The sequence below is a fragment of the Pinus tabuliformis genome, chromosome 4_2 (genome assembly GCF_031772625.1).
Source record: "Pinus tabuliformis cultivar Carrire ecotype Pingquan chromosome 4_2, CPIR1, whole genome shotgun sequence".
Lineage (NCBI taxonomy): Eukaryota > Viridiplantae > Streptophyta > Pinopsida > Pinales > Pinaceae > Pinus > Pinus tabuliformis.
In genome coordinates, this window is record NC_142304.1 from 226,664,667 (window position 1) to 226,680,666 (window position 16,000).

Consider the following 16,000-nt stretch of genomic DNA (forward strand, 5'->3'; position numbering starts at 1 on the left):
GCTGATATATTTACTAAGCCTCTGGGAAGACTAAATTTTGAATTGTTTAGGGACATATTAGGTGTGTTTAAGAACCCTTTCTCCATTAAGGGGGAGTGTTATAATTAATGGAGAATAGGCTATTATTGTTACGTAGTTGTGATTTTCCTTTCTATAGTTATTCAGTTCCTATTCTCCTGGGATATGATTTGTTGTCCCTAACAAATTGTATCTATTTAATATTCAGATTAATGTGAAGTTGCAGTGTAGTGTTTTGCTTGAGGTAGCTCTTGGTGATCCGCACCTGTGAGCTCCTCTTGTTTTGGTTTATCATTTCATGTCTTCCCTGTGCAACTCTTGACATTCTCCCCCACCATCAATACCAGGCTTGCTCGTCCCGAGCAAGGATGCACCAATGTCTCAGAATACTACTTGATGTAGAAGTATCCTTATTGTATATCCACAATGTGTACCAGTCTGCATAGATAACTCAGCCGCAACAACCACTAGCTAGATAAGAAGATGCACATATACAAGGTTTACTGTAGCTTCTTCAGGTTGGATGGTCACTTTTACATATTTCCACTGTTCACATTCTCTGCAGTCTTCTCTACCATATGGACTGTTTCACTCAACCAGGAATAGTAGAGCAACTTCTCACAAGTTTGGGGTGTCCTCTTTGCTCTCTCTACAGATGATTCTAATACATGATTGTCATTCCTGGGAGTCCTCTAGCTAAGCATAAAATAAGTGAAATGGCTGCTTAAGATCCATCCCTTTTTTTCTATTGCCACAATCCAAAAACAAGTATGCAATTTTTGTATTGGGGAATTAAACAATATGGCATAATGTTGTCACCATCTTTAGCGTTCAGCCTTTTGTATGTGTTCTGCTTGCATAATTTCCTACTTTTGAATATTTTTTTCTTCTGCTGCTACTTTAGTTATACTTCAATATTATATGTTTTTGGCTGTAACGAATGATGTGGTGTTATGGCTTAGTCTCTTTTATAAATTTCTTATTGAGTCTGCGATTTTATTTTTAAGGACAAATCTAAAAATTGTATTTTTTGTTGACAGCCAGGTTGTTTACAATAATTTTCAATCAGAAAGAAACCGATCTACTGATCTCAATAAGATTTATGACTTCAACAACAGAAAACATCAATGTAGAAGTAAAAAATTTCTTCACAAACTCGTTACAGATTCAACAAGCACAATACATCAAAAACATTAGTATCATGTCCGCACTACCTTAAATTTCTTAAAGATTTAATATTTCGTGGTGCACACTTTATCTTCTCTTTTGCAGATACTTCATGAAACTCCAACATCCAACTAATCAGTATAGAAGTAAACGAGCCTCCATTCTAGTACTTGGGGCAATGACCATAGTCGACGATAGTTATGAGATATACTTTCTCACAAAATTTATTCAGAAATCGTAAAAATGTAAATAACATAAAAAACAAATACGGGCTTTTGAGCAAAATCGAATATTCCAGGGTGACGACTCTATGTTCACTGACATTTGAATATAAGAACATGCATCTCACCGAAAGTATAATCGTTGGTTGATATTATGTCTCCACCTTGATATTAGAATATTGGGTTCATGTTTAGTGGGAAGCTCTCCATATTAGGGAACAACGTACATTTTGGAAGTAGCATCTACGAGCATTCTCTACAAACAATTCTTCTCTTTTTGCAAGTTTAGATTTCAGCATGATAGATATCCAATTCAAACATAGTAGCATCGATGAGATGAGCCTTTAGAAAAACAAAACATATTTTATTTCACCTTTGGAAAAACTTGGGATTGCAACTTTTCCGTTTAATCTCTACATCTTTTCTTTTGCCTCTATAAGGTCTCACTCTCTTCATATTATTACATTCGCGGACTCATGTACCAATGATAACGGAACCATGTTGTTCATTAGAACATGGTACATCTTTACAACACAACAACAATACAGAGATATATATACATAAAGAATGAGAGAGTATTGGGGAAGGAATCCCAATCTACCTTTGTGTTAGTCTTTAATATATATTTATACATGATATATGTGGTTTGAGCACACGCTCTTAACCACTTATTTACTTTCCATTACATATCTACCAAGGTTTACTAACAATTACATGATACATGATGTATGGTGATAACATAGGTCTAAATAAGCTTACAACATTGTCTAATAGGTTATTATGTGCAATTTCACCTAGTTTTGTTGTATGTTGTGTGCACTTATGCTTTAATTACACTATTGGTATTGTTGGTTAGTTGGTAACCTTTTATAATTGATATTATTTTTATATTTCTTCTTTTAAATCTTTTTGTTTGGTCTCATCCCATGAGAGCCATTGGAAGGTTGCAAAAAGGATACTTACGTACATATGTGCTACAATTTAGTTTGTTATACATTATAATATATGCGTGCTCTATTGGTTTCAGATGTTCCAATTAGATTTATTGTAAGGGTTTATTTCCATTAAACTTGTTATAATTCAGTTTGTTATACATTATATTATATGCGGACTCCTTTGGTTCCACATGTTCCAATTGGATCTATTGTAAGGGTTTATTTCCAATAAACTTGTTACTTGGGCTTAAAATAACAACCAACTTAGATCCGTCTAACATTGGATCTATCATGCGCCGTGAGGGATCAAATCCATTGAGGTGCAAACCTTCTTTTTTGAGTGTATAAGTTGAGGAAAGGTATGGATCTCGAGGGATTTGATCCCTCTCGGTGCATGATAGATCTAGTGTTAGACGGATCTAAGCTAGTTCTGGTTGCAGGCAACAATGTCACATTTTTAGATTATCATTATTATGTACGTGTTTGAGTTTAATGTCAAAATTCACATTATGTTTTCTTTTCTTGGCATGACCATACCATTCTCTTCTTTAATTTAGTCTGTGTTGCTTACCTTGAATGGTTTGTACATCTTTGTTTGGATGTTTTGAGTGGTTTGTGTGTCTATGTGTTTGGATTTGGATTATAGTGTTTTTGAATGTTACAATTGTCATGTTATATTTTTATATGTGTATGTAATTGTCTACTAGTAATTAGTTCCACATTATGTTTTATTTTCTTGGCATGACCATAGCATTCTCTTCTTCAATTTAGTCTGTGTTGCTTGCCTTGAATGGTTTGCACATCTTTGTTTGGATGCGTTGAGTGGTTTGCGCATCTATGTGTTTGGATTTGGATGATAAAGTTTTTGAATGTTAAAATCGTTGTGTTATATTTGTATATGTGTATGTAATTGTATTTAGTAATTAGTTGGTGATGAAGAAGGGAGAAAATCTTGTCAATAATTTGCAGGAGGATTGATATTGCACATCTATTTGATTTAATTTTAGGTATCACAACTTTTGACAACTAATTAGTTCTAAATACTGTCTGTCCATGTATTACTAAATATATCTTGAAGATTAGTTTTAATATTTTATTGCATCAAGATTACGCTTGAAATAATTTTTTTCTTTGCTAATATTTGAAATAATTTATTTCCTTCAAGAATTTTTTGATGATTTTTTATCTATATTCTATTCACCAAAGTCAAGAAATAATGTATTTTTGAATTTTTTTTTTATTGAGTGGCTAGAATTATAAAATCTTTAAATTATTTTTTTCTCCAAACAATTGTCACATCTCCTTCAAGAATATTTTGATTTATTTTGAATGTTTATAAATATATGATTTCCTCTTACTAAATATTATGAATACATTATTATATTCAATTATTTATTAGTAATTTTGAATATATGTACTTTTTAATATATTTTGAATGTATCTAATTGTCTATTAGTAATTAGTTGGTGATGCAGAAGGGAGATGATCTTATGAAGGATTAATTTTCACTTTGCAAGAGGATTGATTCTGCACATCTATTTCATTTTAATTCTAGGTATCACAACTTTTGACAGATATTAAATTCTTAATAGCGTCCTTTTAGGTATTAGTATATATCTTGAATTTTTTTTTCTCAATAACTTACAATGTCAATATTAACAGCAGCCAATGCATCTAATGAAAGAAATCAAATGAGATTAGAAATCAACATCTACACTAAAACCAATGCATCCAGTGAAAGCAATCAAATAGGACTAGAAATCCAAATCTACACTGAAATAAATGCATCTAGTCAAGCAATAAAAAAGGATTAGAAATCAACATCTACAATGAAATTAATGCATCTAATGAAAGCAATCAAATGGGATTAGAAATTAACATCTACATTGATATTAATACATCTAGTGCAAGAAATTGAATAGAATTCTAAGAAAACATCATCTACACTGAAATTAATGCATCTAGTGCAAGAAATATTCTTCCCTCTCTCTCCCCTCCATCTAATCTCAAGAAATATTTTTAATAATTTAGAGTCTCAAGATTAACAACATCCAATCCATCTAAAGTGATAAATCAAATAGTATTAGAAAACAACATCTACACTAAAATTAATGTGTCTAATGAAAGAAATCAAATAATATTAGAAATCAACATCTACATTGAAATCAATGCATCTAGTGCAATCAATCAAATATAATTATAAATCAACATCTACATTGAAATCAATGCATCTAGTGCAAGCGAACTGAGATATTAGTTCTTGATCCAGAGAGATAGCGCACGAAGCACTCCCAAACCCTGAGAAAAACACTATCTTTATCACTCCATGACCACCTCAGGGGGGGTTCGGCCACCCCAAGCCTTTGGCCCTTTTGTCATTGGCAGTATTCCTTCTAATCCCTCCAAAACCCCATCTAGCTCCCAATCCAGGGTCAACAGCAAAGCCTCGAATGCAAATCACAACCCTAGAGCCAATGGCTCTGCATTTGCAGGGAACATTCCCAATCAAAACAGTGTGATAGGCCCATCCCCTTGCAAACCCCTCTCGGAGAAAACACCTACATTGATCATAGAAGATCCTTGGATCGGCGAATACAGAGATCACATTAGTAAACATGCCCTAATATGTCGTTTCATGGGAGTTCGACTCGATGAAAAGGCTCTCGACTGGTGGATAAACTAGAAGTGGAAGCCCAAAGGGGACTATGAACTCCAGCTGGGGTCAAGAAGCTTTTTCACTGTCATCTTCGCTCACAAGAATGACAGAGACTGCATTCTCGAAGGAGGCCCATACTTTTACAACTCGGCAGGACTCTACATGACATACTGGAGACCCAACTTTCCTCCAAAATAGGAAGATTTCAAAAAATTTCCAGTATGGGTGAGACTCTACTCTTTGCCTATTGACTATTGGAATAAGTGCATCTTGGAAGCCATCGGGAATTAGCTAGGAGTCTTCATCAAAACCTTAGATCTCACAACTCAAGGTAAGTACACTGCCTACGCTAGAATCTGTTTTTACACAGATGTATCAGGACCCCTTTCAGGCCATATTGATCTAGTCCACAGGGGAGTTCATTGGAAGCAATCCATTGACTATGAAAACATCCCATTCAGATGCCAGAAATGCTGACAGCATGGACATCTTAGTCATGGATGCCCCCTTAATCAACCCCCACCATAACGCCAAGAAGATAAGGTGGATAATCCACCTCTAGGTTTCATCTCAGCATCAAGAAAGAATAAACGGCAGAAGGGCAAAAATCCTATGAAACCCTCCACTAGCCCAACCCCCACCCAACAAAATAACATTGAAGCACTTGGCAACCTTGATCCAAACCAGAACCCTTTGGAATCTCCCTCCCCCATTCCTTAAGATCTATCCATGACTGTTCAGTTATCAAACCCATCAAACACTTCCATCTTGAACCCTAACTCACGCCAAGCCCAGCCATAGCAACAAAACCCACAGCCCCTTCCCATCTAGAACAATATAAGCCCTGCCTTATTGTAACCCCCTCCATGCATAGAAACCCATTCACACCAGCCATCCTCAACCACTCCCACCAATCCTCTAGTGGAGATCATAGGCGACGTAGATCTCCAAAAGGTCAATGAGCAATGGTCCAAACTGGGAGTGGATGCCATTCCCCAGGAGCATTTGGAGAAAATAGAAATGGCATACCTGTAGTTGGAATATCTCAACCAGAATGCGGCCAAAAAGCAATGGGGAAATAGTAGCCAGTCGGGCATTCAAGACAACCTGGATCTGGACCAATACAAGCCGAAAGGTATAGGAAGAAAGAAGGGGCGAAAATCCACAAAACAACAAATGCAAGAACTCGGCAGGCACCTAATCAATGAAGGAAAAATCAGGGCCTTAGTCCTATCCAATCCAAAGGTTACTCAATGAAGATCACAACCTGGAACATCAGAGGGCTAAATGGTCCCTCCAAAAGACGAATCCTAAAAAATCATCTTTTCTTGCAATCCCCAGACCTTATTCTTCTTAAAGAATCCAAATGCTCATCCAAAGACATAGAGACGTTTATAAAACTCTTTTCAAAAGGCTATCATTGCATAAGCATAGAGGCCATTAGGCAAGCAAGAGGGCTACTCATGTTTTGGAATAAAAGCAAGTTCTTTATCCAGAATGCTCTGTCCACTAAGAATTCGTTATCAGTCATCTTCAACATGCTAGAATCAAAGCATACGATATACATCACCAATGTGTACAGACCTCAGCGGATCTAGGAAAAGTTCAAGATGCTGGAAGACCTGGACGAGGTCCGACAACACCATGGGGCAAATCACTGGATCTTAGGTGGTGACTTCAACATGATCACCACCCTAGAAGAAAAGTAGGGAGGCCTAAGAATAATAGATAAAGACGCGGAAGCATTCAACACCTTCATAGCTGCATCTAAACTCATTGATGTCCCCATAGTCAATGGTCTGCATACTATAAGTAAGGAGGAAATAGGAAAATTGCATCGAGGCTCGACAAGTTCCTCATATTTGAATCCATCATGCTCCAAAATCTAGATATGGAGGCCAGCATTCTGCCTATTGGGGGATCTAATCACTAGCCAGTGCAGATTCACTTCACCAATATGGATAGGCCTCACAATAGGCCTTTCAAATTTGAGGCCTTTTGGATAGATCACCCAACTTTCATGCAACATATACAGAGCTGGGGGACTCAAACCACAATAGAGGGCGATAATATCATGTACGTTTTCCAGAAAAAGCTTGATATTATCAAAGCCAATCTCAAACGCTGGAACAAGAACACCTTTGGCAACATTTTTCAAGCAAAAATAGAGCTCGAGGAAAAAATGGTGAGCCTCCAGCAAACAATGATTAGGGAAGGGCCCATTGATGAAAGGTTGGGTCACTAATCAAACCTACATAGGCAATGGGAAGAAAGGCTAAGACAAGAAGAGCTACATTGGAAACAAAAATCGAGGGTGCAATGGTTAAAGCGTGGAGAACACAACACAAGTTTCTTTCATAAGTCAACCATTCAACATAGAGCCAACAATCGTATTCTATCCCTCAAAAAAGTTGATGGCGCTAAAGTTTATACCAGGGAGAAAATAGGAACTGAACTTAATTCATACTTCAATTCACTTCTCAATGATCCCATTCATGATAGAACCCAATACATTAGTAAAGTCATTGGTGCTATCCCCCCCTTAGTTTTGGAGGAGCAAAACTCCCTTCTTTAGGATAGTTCACTAAGCAGGAGATTGAAAAAGCCGTCTTCACCATGGCTACTGACAAAGCCCCAGACCAGACGACTTCACAATTGAATTCTTTAAAGCTTGCTAGCCCATTATCAAGGCCGACCTTTTCAATCTTATAAAGAACTTTCACAGAATGAAGAGAGTGTTTCCTGTCATCAATGCAACCTTCCTCACCCTAATTCCAAAATCTGATCAAGCTGACTCACCCAACAAGTTTCGAGCCATAGCCCTTTGCAATGTCCTATATAAAATCCTATTCAAACTAATGGCTAACAGACATAAACCCATCCTCCCCTCAATCATTTCTCGAGAGAAATTAGGATATGTTGAAGGCAGGCAGATCACCGACAACATAATCCTCACTCAGGAGGTTCTGCATTCTATCAAAACACAAAATATTCTAGGTATGCTCATCCATCTTGACCTTTCAAAAGCCTTTGATAAAATCAGTTGGATCTACATAAGAGCAATCCTCCAGGCTTTCGACTTCTGTCAAATTTGGATAAATTGGATAATGGAATTGGTCTCGGGGCATTCTTTTCAATCATGCTGAACGGTGGGCCCCTACAACCCTTCCTTCCATCCAGAGGTATAAGACAAGGAGATCCCCTGTCTCCTTTTCTCTTTGTTATCATGGGAGAGGGTCTGGGAAGATCTCTATCTGAAGCAAACCAGAAGAATCAGCTCAAAGGCATCAAACCTGCACCTCACAGCCCCACAGTAACGCATCACTAATTTGTAGATGACATAATGCTTATGGGATCCCCCACAATGTAGGAAGCTCGAACCATCAGCAAGGTGCTAAATACCTTCTCGGAGGCCTCAGGTATGGAAATAAATCTCACAAAATCCAAACTTTTTTTCCTCAATACTTCCGTTTCTGTGCAGATATATCTTAGTAGAATTCTTCATATTCAGAAAAACTCCCTTCCAACCAAATACCTTGGCATTCCACTCTCGGAATATGCCCCCAAATCTGCAAACTGGGAAGCCCTCCTTAACAAAATGAAGGCTAGGTTGAGTAGCTGGACTCACAGATCCCTAAACATGGCCAACAGGCTAGTTTTGGTCAAATCACTTCTTCAAACTATGCCAGCCTATCTGTTCTCAGCCCTAGCATCTCCTAAAGCTGTTTATAAATCCATTTGAAACATCCAGTGGTCCTTCCTATGGAATGGAGCTTCTAAGAAATCAAAGTGGGCTCTCGTCAAGTGGATAGACATTTGTAAACCCAAATTGGCAGGAGGACTGGGCCTAAGAGATCCTGAAATCCTAAGCAAGGTTGTAGCAGCAAAAATCTAGTGGAGATGGGTGGAAAATAATAATTCACTCTAGGGGAACCTTGTGGAAAGCGAAGTACACGAATCAAGCTAGGGACAAAGACCTCGTCAGGCTCACTGGTAATACTCAAGGATCCCCCCTCTAGAACAAAGCATGGCAAAATCAACATATTGTTTAGAGGCACAACCTCTGGGAAGTGCACCAAGGCAACACTTCCCTCTTCTGGGAGGATGCCTCGCAGCAAATCCGCCCCTGGACCACCCATATTTGACTACTCTTAAAAGGGCCATGCATGAAGCAGGGTTGGTAACTATAGCAGACTACTAGCAACCTATGAATGCGACTACTACATGGAAAAAATGGCTATCAAAAGAGCAATAGTTCACCCAAGTCCGCCAGGTGAATATAGACCCTCTTTTATAAGACCTAGATCAGTGGAGAATCATCACATCGAATAGAGAGGATAGCCTTCGATGGGGAAGTAATCCTAAAGGAACCTTCAGCCTCAAAGAAGCCTACAAGATCATGGCTACCTCTCCTGACTCGTAACCGGAACCCAAATGGCACACTCTTTGGAACAGAGGAACCTGACCCAAAATCACCTTGTTCTCCTGGCTGGTCTTGCATAACAAAGCACTCACATGGGATAATATTCAGAAACGGGGTTTCATAGGGCCTTCCTGCTGTGTCCTTTGTGAGAATGATTAGGAAACTCTCATTCATATTCTCAACACTTGCCCCATTGCCTGCTCTCTTTGGGATGACATGGCCATCGTCTTCAGACAATCCGATAGAAGCAGGAACTCTATCTGTCATTCACTAAGTAACTAGAGATCCTCCATTTACTCCAACCCTTTGGTCAACAGAGCTTGGAATCTCATTCTGGGAGCCATAGCATGGATCCTTTAGAAAGAGCGCAATGCAAGAATCTTCAAGAATTCGACGATGGCAGCAGACATGTTAAAAGGAAAGGTGTGATAGCTCATCACAGAGTCGATCAATGCCATGGGTATATTACAGCTAGAGGGAAGCACATCTCTGAGTCACCAAAGAATAATCCAGATCCTAAATCTAAAAGACACGACAAATCCTACTGGAAGGAACCAGGCTTTAGTTGCTATGTCACAGGATAAGTGGTGTTTGTCTCCATTTCAAACATTCAAGCTGAACTTCAACGGGGCGTCAAAGAAAAACCCAGGAAAAGCTGGTTACGGTGGAGCAGTCAGGCATCATGCTCGTAACATCCATCTCATCTATCATGGCAATCTTGGCATGAAAATCAATAACGCTGCAGAGCTAATCGCTCTCATCTGAGGCATCACCTTGGCTAATCACTACAGACTTCTACCTCTGGTGGTGGAAGGAGACTTGGAGATTGTCATCAGGATGATGCGAAAAATCCAAAATGGCACCCAGGTGTACAAGATAACCCCAAGCTAAAGGATTTCGGCAATCTTGAGGGACCTACGAGGCCACCTCAGCGATATTCAAGGTGTCACTTTTCAAATGGTTCGAAGAACAACAAATAGGTTGACCGATGCCATGGCCAATGCTAGCGTTCAGTCCAATCTTGAAGACTATCACATCCTTTGGCAAAACCTGGAGGATGGGGAAATCAAATTTACGTGCAATACCATCAAAAACTCGGACCTTCGGGCCATGTAAACATGCAGAGCATGACTGTCACTGTTTTTCCTTGTTTCTTCTATGTATGCATCTATATCGATAATTCTACCGGATGTAAGTGTACTGTTAGAAAACAGACATAGAGTAGTTACTGGGTTCTCATACCAGATCCAAGTAGTCTTATAAAGACAGACACAGGGAGGTCCCCTCGACTCCCACTTTGCATTTTGTATTCTACTGTATTCTATTACTATAAAGTCTCGCTTAACCTTTACAAAAAAAGAAATGCATCTAGTGCGAGCAATCAAATAGGATTAGCAATCACACTCTACACTGGAATAAATGCATCTAGAACAAGCCATCAAATATAATTAGAAATAAATATCTACACTAAAATAGTGCAAGAAATAAAATATGATTATAAATCATCATCTACAATACAATCAGTGCATCTTGTGCAAGAAATCTTCTTCCCTCTACCCCCCCTACATCTATATCTATATCTACCTTCATCTCTCCTTCTTTTTCTCTCTATCTCACCCTCCCAAAAACATGCACTCCCTTTCTCCATGCATATCTATCTCTCGCTCCCTCCGTCCCTCTCTCTCTCGCTATCTCTCTCTTCTTCTATCTCATCACCTCACATCTATATCTTTATCTCCCTTTGCCTCTCCTTTGTCTCTCTATATCAGCTAAAAAACATACACACTGTTTCTCCATATATATATGTCTCTTGTCCCTCTTACTCTCCCTCTCCCTTTCTCTCCCTTCTCTTTTATCTTCTCTCCTACTCTCTTGCTCTCCCCTTATCTCTCTCCCTTATCACCCCCTCTTGCACTCTCCACTTTTCTCTCTTTATGAATTTCTTATCACCTACCTCCTTCACCCCCTCTAACTCTCTCTCCCTCACTCCCTCTCTCCTCTCTGTGATGCCCTCTCTCTCTTCCTTCCTTATTGTCCCTTTCTCTCCCACCTCACTTTATCTCCCCCCCTCTCTTTGTTCACCCTCCAACTATGTCACTATCTAACTCCCTCTATCCTCTCTCCTTTGTCTCTCTACCTCACTTCAAAACATACACACTCTCTCTCCATTTCTCCTATGTCATTCCCTCTCTCTCCCTCTCCACTTTTCTCTCTTAATGTCTTTCTTCTTTACTCCCTCACTCCCCTCCCACTCCATCTCTCTGTCCCTCCCTCTCCCCTCCTCTCTATGGTCCTTCCCTTCTCTCCCTTTCTCTGCTACCTCCCTATCTCCCCTCTCCCGCTCTCTCTCTCTAGCTCTAACATTTTCACTATCTCCCTCGTCCCCTCTTTCCCTCCTCTCTCTCCCTCTCTATCTTCTCTCCAACCTTTTCACTATCTCTCCCCCATCCAGCTTTGTGTCCCCCCCCTCTCTCTTACCCTTCTCTCCCCCTCTCACTCCTCTCTTTCTCTCTCTTTTCATTCCTCCTCTTCCCTCTCCTTCATTATATCTCCTCCTCTCCCTTGTCAGCGACCGTGTCTCTCCACCTCTATCACTCTATGTCTCTGTTCTTCCCTCCATATATTCTAGAGTTAATGTAAATCATGATATATTAATATATATTATAATAAAACAAATTGAATATTATATTAAATTTAATATTTCATTAATCCAATGTTATTAAATTTATAATATTAATATTATAATATCAATATTAGATTTAATGATGTTTTTTACATGGGGTGATAACAAAATTTATAATAAAACTACATCAAATTAATATTTTCAAATATTACAATTTTGATGCGGAAATATTTATGTCTTTAAAGATTAATATATCCCTAGGATATGGATTTTCCTTTTAAAGATTCATGTTACAAATGTTTAGTTAAAAGAAATATTAAAATATTTTGGAGCATGATTTTAGATTCTTTGTGTTGAATTGACCTTTCTCCTTTGATTTAAGAAATGACATTGACTTTAGTAAAGAGTAAAAATATTTAAAATTTTACTAAATTTAGAATTTTAATGTGGTAATTGTTTTTCTTAAAAGTAGATTTATAATCCATTCAAATTCAAGTATATGATAAACGAACTATTAAAAGCAGGACATAATTTACTATTCATTCGGATACATAGTTATATTTTAATAATTAATCTTATTCCATTAATAAAATTAAATAGTTATATATAATTTAAGATTGGCAAACATTTGCCAAAATTAATTTTATTATTTTTTTGAGGACTTACATACTTACACATCTCATACTAGGTTGTAGAATGTGCCTATCCCCACAACAAGTCGCTATTAATATCACACAATTATTTAGATTAACCTCTAAATACATCAACAACGTTAATACTTCTCTTTCATTCAAATTAATTATATTTAAATCACATAAAATATCACATTTATATTCATTTATACTTTTCTTCACAGGCTACCCACTTACCACATTTCCATTTCTACATTTTGTAAACTTGCTAATTAATATTAAATTAAAATTTTAAAAATCCACTTTTCAGATATAATTTTCTTCTATCCACGTAAGCAATTTCTTTGTAAACGTAAGTTTCTTGATAGGTGATACCCTCACCTACTCCCAACGACTTCCGCATCAATCTCGTTCACCGATTCTTTATATGGATTGGATCCAACCATAATTGTTCTTCGTTATCCACCTTTGAGCTCGACACGGAACTTTATAGAGGAAAAAAGACGGTTGGATTTTCTTGAATTCTTTGTGAGTTCAATATCTAGCTAAACCGTTTTCTTACATCAAATTTATCAAAGGTGGCAACACTTACATAGTCATATTGGTTCGCCCTAATCCATTTATTTAATTCTGTAGCTTTATAGTTTATCCATTTTGCCAAACATGTTTCAATATGTTTTGAAACATCTCCTGTCGTTATGTTTTGCCACTGGAGTACAAACCAAAGGCATTCTGCATCCACATCATCCTTCAGCAGCATATGATAATCTGGTACCTATTCCAACTTGGAAGAATAATATTATACAATATATAATCTGGTACCTATTCCAACTTGGAAGAATAATATTATACAATATAAAGTTTGTACATACCTAATTGTAGGTTAAGTTCGAGCATTATTTTCGACAAACTTTCAAATTATACATTATACACGTGGGTTGAATGTTATTTTAAAGACTTGTTTTAAGAGGAATCACTCCACTTCCATGAATCTGTAATTTATATTTTATGGATCTTAGTCACTGGTACATTATATATCTGTGTTGAATGCTATTTTAAATACTTTTTTTGGGAGGAATCATTGTACTTTTATAGAATTTGTAATTTCTATTCTAGGGATCTTAGTTATTGGTTTTCAAAGTTTACTAACACTTGTGGGTTTTAGTGTATCGACAAACTTCTTTATGAAATCATAGCCTAGACCAGGTTCAATTCCCCTGAGCTGTGTTTGAAGGAGGGTGTTCGATGAATCACCGCACCTCTATGGAATCCGTAATTTCTACCTTGGGGATCCTAGTTAGCAGTTTGGTTTGGAAAGGTTATCAACACCCTACACCTCTACAGAATCCATAATTTCCATCCTCGAATCCTAGTTAATCTTACTGTCTAGTTTGGAAAGATCTTAGTGTCTGGTTTGGAAAGCTTACCAACACATGCAGGTTTTGGTGTAATGGAAAACTTCTTCACGGTATTAGAGCTTGGACCCAGGTAAACCTCTTCATGGTATCAAAGCTTGGACCCAGGTTCGATCCCCTAAATTCTGTTTGAGAAAGGTGTTGGAGGAATCACCACACTTCTATAAAATCTATAATTTCCACTCTAGAAATCTGTTTGAGAAAGGTGTTGGAGGAATCACCACACTTCTATAAAATCTATAATTTCCACTCTAGAGATCCTAGTTAGCCATTTTAATGTAACAACAAACGTCTTCACAAAAAACTATAATTTCCACTCTAAAAATCCTAGTTACCCATTTTAATGTAACAACAAACCTCTTCACGAAAAAATTACCGTGGACAAACTTGAGAAGAAATTGCATCATGGTATTCTTAATGCCTAATCGGTTCCGTGACACCCCTACCCGTTTCACAACTAACTGAAGATTTCTCGACCTTGGTGAGGTAAACAGGGTAACCCTCCACTCATCTTACGCACCAGACTTATTCTTCTCGTATAGTTACACAGCCAAAATAGCTCCATTTTTGTACATCGTGCGCCAAAATTCAGGAATGAATTGCTGGGCGCTACGTGAAGGCTGCAACATTCATAGGGGATTTATAAAAGAAGATTTTATAACAAACCCATTATAATTTACATTCCACAAGTCGTTTTGGCAGCCCGATCCGACTGGCAGATAAAAGATATCATAAATGGATAGCCCGGTAATTTCTCTCCACTGCTCTGCAGCAGCCCCTCAAGGCCCACGTTTAAAAACAGATCGACAACTTGGTTTACACCACAGGTTTGTTGTTTTATTCTTTTAACAATTCGGCTCTGAGATAAAAGGGCAGTTATTTTTATAGGAATTTGTACCTATAACGTGGTCACAAAAATTTGAACACTTTAGATCAATTATTTTCACGATTATAATTTACAATCCAAAAGCATTATGATTTAAACATAAGCCAATTGAGCATTTTAGATATTTGTCCAATTAAAAGTACAAAATTTAAACCGGTGGGGACGTTATCGGTATAGTTTGAATTTAGTATAGGTAAAAAGACAAGAGACCATGAATGATCTTAGTTTTATTAAATGATAAGAATATGTTATGATTTAGGTAAGTATTAAAATTACCTACTTACATGCATCATAATACATTTTTATCTTTTAATAAAACTCAGGTCATTTTTGGATTTTAAACTCAGATTATATACATTAAAAATAAAGTAAATTATAAAATCAGTATAATATGTATTAAAAAAAGGAATATATGGTTTTGTTATAAAATTTAATGAAAGAAATGTAAAAATATAATTTTTTCAAAACTATAATATATAGTGTATTTTTTAAGTTACAATTAAATTAGAAATAAAATTGGTGTGTAAATAAAATTGGTGTGTAAAACATTTTATTTTTATTTTGTGTAAGAAAACCTTCCACATACTTCACTTATTGGAATTTATGATCTCATAAAACACATGTTCGTAACTATTTAACCCATCTAGAATAATATTAGATATTTAAATTATGAATTTTTAAATATAATTAAATTTATGAGTTTTAAATTAAATTTAATATTTTATATAATTAAAGGTAATTTTAAATTTAAAAACATGAAAAATTATATGATATAATAATTGTAACTCATATAATAACCTAACACGCCCCTACATTGGTGGTACTCTTCCAATCGCATTATAGGATGTGCGGCACCATCGACCACTTTTTTTTCACCAATACTTGCGATCGTGACCTATGCCTACTTTCAATACTTAGTTTATTTTCTTCTCTTACCAAGTATATGTTTTCATTATAACACAGTGAAAGCCATTAACATTCACCATAAATAGCATTAACCATAATTGCACAACAGTTATAAAGG